The sequence below is a fragment of the Carya illinoinensis genome, chromosome 11, assembly GCF_018687715.1.
Source record: "Carya illinoinensis cultivar Pawnee chromosome 11, C.illinoinensisPawnee_v1, whole genome shotgun sequence".
In the NCBI taxonomy this organism is placed as follows: Eukaryota; Viridiplantae; Streptophyta; class Magnoliopsida; order Fagales; family Juglandaceae; genus Carya; species Carya illinoinensis.
This window is the reverse complement of record NC_056762.1, coordinates 16,553,253-16,558,087: the sequence shown is the minus strand read 5'-3', so window position 1 is coordinate 16,558,087 and position 4,835 is coordinate 16,553,253. Positions and strand designations below refer to the sequence as shown.

At 32.2% G+C, this 4,835-nt stretch overlaps 1 non-coding gene across 1 annotated transcript; it reads left to right on the top strand.

The window, feature by feature from the left end:
• LOC122283551 lies at positions 1 to 108 on the top strand. The gene has a single exon (XR_006230951.1). It is a non-coding gene; the product is annotated as a small nucleolar RNA R71 (small nucleolar RNA).
• Positions 109 to 4,835: the final 4,727 nt, after the last annotated feature.

Genomic DNA, 4,835 nt, shown 5'->3' with positions numbered 1-4,835 from the left:
TACCCATGGTGAGGACACATACTCAGTAACTCCTTAAATCTTTCCCAAGTCTGATACAAAGTCTCACTGTCCTTTTGTGCAAAGGTGGAGATTTTCCTTTTTAAAGCGTTGGTCTTATGTTGGGAAAAAGTATTTATTAAAGAAAACTTGAGTCACCTCATTCCATGACACAATAGATCGTGGTCTCAGCAAGTATAGTCAACTTTTAGTTCTATCATTCAAAAAGAAATGAAAGAACTTAAGTCTCATAATGTCATCGGTTACATTTTGACTATGAAAAGTCGTAACTACTTCCTTAAACTCTCTAATGTGCACATATGGATTTTCATTTTTCAAGCCATGAAAAGTAGGGAGTAACTGTATCATCCCTGTTTTAAAATCCAGTTGGCGAGTATTAACTGGAAACATGATACATGATGGTGTAGTTGTGCATATAGGGTGGCGGTAATCCTGAAGGGTTCTAGTAGGTTGATCTCTGTGTTCACTCATGTTTTTAGAATTAGAAGAATTATCAAACAAATGATTAGAAAAATTAGACTCTGACTCTGACTCTAACACAGGTTTACAAGCAAACCGACCCAAGATGTCTCTATACATGTGCATGCAAGGTAGAGAAAAACGCAACACTAAAAAAATAAAACTATAAAAAGAAAAAGAAAATAAAATAAAGATGCAGCAAGCTAAAAGAATGAACGAAGTTACCGCCTTTACAAATTGCTGAAAAAAAATTTATCTAACAATTCTTCTACTATCTCTCCAACAATGGCGCCAAAATTTGATTACGCCTAAATATTAACGCGGTAGTTGTAACACAGTTTTAGGGTGTCGATTCCATAAGGAGACAAATTAAAAGAATAGCAAAAAGAACAAAGAAACTAAAAAAAATATTAAATGATTAATAGAGAACAAAGATTAATTTTAAATACAAATTAAAGTGAACCAAAGTTACTAACGAAAAAAGTACTCGAATTTGACGAATAGTAAAGCGTTGAGAATCCCTTGCACAAATATGGTATTTTAATTATTCTTAATTCATTGAATAACTCAATTGGGAACTTAATTCTCGAAATTCCAAATTGGAAAGTATAGATTTATAAATCAAAATTAAACAAAATGTAACCCTTTGAAAAATCATTTACCACTTTTAAAATATGTAAATTATTATCCTTATTGAGAAAATTCAACAACCACAATATATTTAGAGAGTGATATTGCAGTAAAGAACTAAATCAATATATATGAATAATTGATCTAAACATAATTAAAGAATCGATCTATTCAATAGAAAAAGCATAATTGATCCATAAACAGAATAAATTTTATAATTATTCAGAAAAGAAAATATTAACAATAAATTGAAAATAATAAAATAAAAGAGTTTTAGTAATTGAAAATTAAATATATAAATTAGAAATATTATTTAATATGTAAATTCATTTTTAATCTTATTTGAAAATTTAATTATCTATATATATATAATAAATAATAAAAATTTCAAGAGAAAATTAAAGTAAATGACGGCCATGGAGAGAGTTCTCTTCGTTCATCAGTTCGTGCTCCCCACAACGGCACTCTCGTTCCGCAAGTCCCAGGCACCCTTGGTTCTTATTTTCTTTTCTTCATATATCGGGTGCCCTCTTGCCGTGCGTCTATAACTAGCTAGGAAAAGACAAAAACAGCCTCCTCCACTAAAGACAAAAGTTCCTCTTCCATTCAAAAGACCAAAAGGTCCATTCCTTCCAAAAGCCAAGCCACCCAACGTCCAAAACTCCAAAAAGCCTCCAACCGTGCTCCAAGTCAAAGTCCAAGAAAAGAGATCCCAAAATAAAATAAATGGGCCCGCTTGTGTAAAACTCTCTTGGCCGTCTATTACTTTCCAAATAAAAAATTAGGTCCCCCGTGTAAATGTGATTTTTTTTCTTTTTTTCAGGCTTTTCATTTCTTAATCCTAAAATCCAACAGAAAATGAAATGGGTCAGCTCATAAATTGAAAACTTCCAAAACTGTTAAGTATAAAGCCCAATTGTAAATTATCTCTCAACAATCAATAATGTAATATTTGAGATTAAAAATATTATAAAATTATACTCAAATATATCTCAGTATAAATAGATATTAGATTCAATAATATAAATTATATCTTATTATTTTTATTCACATTTTAACATTTTAATCTAATAATAGGGTATTTAGAGTGTACTTTTGTACACTCATCACAGACCATTAATGAGATGAGAAATTCCATTAGCGACTTGACCTTCGCATTGTACGCTAAAAAAAAAGATAAGTTTCCTGCTCAACCTCAGCCGAATCCCAAAGGAAAATTTGAGGTAAGAAATGCAAATTTTTCTGATTGAAAATTTGAACATGTCAAGTCTATCACCACTCTATGCAATGAAAAACAATTGATAATAGTATTTCAATGAAAGTTGATGAGACCAACAATTCTTTAAATTTCAAGATTGATGGTGAGCTTAACAAAGTTGAGCTAGATATGCTTGTGAAAGCCCCAATACCTGCCCCTTTTTCCCAAAGGTTGCAACATTCTCATAAATTGATTCAAAATGCTGACATTCTTGAAATTTTTAAACAAGTGAAAATTAATATTCCTTTGTTAGATGCAATTAAACAGATTCCATTTTACGCTAAATTTTTTAAAGATCTGTGTACAGTGAAGCGTATTATGAAAGTGTAAAAGAAGACTTTTCTCACAGAACAGGTAAGTGCTATCCTTCAAAATAATTATCTTCCAAAGTATAAAGATTCAAGTTTCCAACAATTTCTTGTGTGATTGAGAATTTTAAAATTGAGAAAGTCTTACTTGATTTTGGTGCTAGTGTTAACCTCTCACCTTACTCGGTATATGAGCAATTGGATCTTGGTGAACTTAAACACACCAAGGTAATACTCCAACTTGCTAACCGTTCAATAAAAATACTGAGAGAGATAATTGAGGATGTGTTAATTTATGTAGGCAAATTGATGGGCCCCAAGGTGGACCAAGTCGTACAGATCCTTTGCAAGTTTCAGAATGGGCAATGACAAGATCAAGAGCTAGGAAGATGAAGAAAGCTATGCAAGGATGGGTGAAATCCACTTGAGACGTGTTTAGTAAGAGCCCAACATTCAAGATGGACTTGAAAGGAGGAGATCTAGTTTTCATCCACGTGATACACTACAAAAGACACAACTTGGGCTTATTGTTATTGAAGGTTTTGGATTTATTTATTTCATTAAAAGAGCCTATTTTATTAATTTAGAATAAGTGGGCTTGAGGATGTCAGCCCACACATATGTCTTATTTCTAATGAATTAGGATTTTTGGGAAGGCCTTGTATTTTGGCCAAGGGCATATTTGAAAAGTTCTTATTTAAAGTAAACTAGGATTTTAGAAGTATTGTAGCCCGGGTACTGTTCACGCTACAGTACCGCGACTCACTTAGGGTTTTGGGGATTGTTATTTAAACCACTTGTAGCCTCATTTGAGAGGGTAAGATATTTTTTATTGAATTTTCATTGTGAGTGAGTTTTCTCCTCATGTTCTTAATTGAACTCTTGAATTTATCAAAGGTAAATCACAACCTTTGTGGCGTTTCTCCTTGTAATTTGGGTTCTTGAGATGAGATTTCATTGGGTCTAGATTTTAATATAATCTAGGTTCTTGAAACGAGATCTCAACGAGTCTAAATTCTCCATCCATAGACTTGAGTTTGGCTTTTTTGGGTTGGTTTTCTAATATTGTTGTTGGGTCTCAAAGCCTTAATAAAATAGGCTCTTTTAATGAAATAAATAAGTCCAAAGCCTTCAATAACAATAAGACCAAGTTGTGTCTTTTGTAGTGTATCACGTAGATGAAAACTAGATCTCCTCCTTTCAAGCCCATCTTGAATGTTGGGTTCTTGCTAAACACGTGTCAAGTGGATTTCATCCATCCTTGCATAGCTTTCTTCATCTTCCTAGCTCTTGATCTTGTAATTGCCCATTCTGAAACTTGCAAAAGATTTGTACGACTTGGTCCACCTTGGGGCCCATCACAAATTTTACTTCCCATTGGATTTCATTGTTTTGGATACCAAACTTGTCTTTGATGTTTGTACTCAAATTCATATAATTTTAGGTAGGCCATTCATTGCGACCTTGAATGCTTTAATAAATTGTATGAGTGATGTGATGATAATTTCTTTTAGTAACATGACTTTGGAGTTGAATATTTTCAATGTTTGTAAACAACCTGGTGATGATGATGATGTGCATGAAGTAAATTTGATCCAAACTCTTGTTTAAAATAAATTTGATTTGTTAATTTTTTTTTTACCCTCTTGAGGCTCGTTTGATTCATGGTGAAAATTTTAATAATGATTCTATACTTGCATCTATGAATTTTTTGTTAGAATCTACTCCTATAATGAACACTGATAAATGGAAGATATGTTTTGAGGAATTTCAACCTCATGATATCGTGCCCCTCCCCTCAAGTGTGCAAACACCAAAACTAAACTTGAAACCTCTACCTGCTGATCTCAAATATGTTTTTTTAGGCCAAGTAAAGACATTACCAGTTGTCATCTCATCAAAACTGGATGAAATTCAACAACTGTTTGGATCAAGAAAAGACCATTTTTACATGTCCATTTAGTACCTTTGCATATCGAAAGATGCCATTCGGATTTTGTAATGCTTCTACTACATTTCAAATATGCATGATGAGTATATTCAATGATATGGTAGAGCGTTTTGTTGATGATTTTTCTATTTTTGGTAATTCATTTGATGAATATTTGACTTATTTGAAAAAAGTGCTTATTAGATGTAAATAAAAGAATTTGATTTTAAAT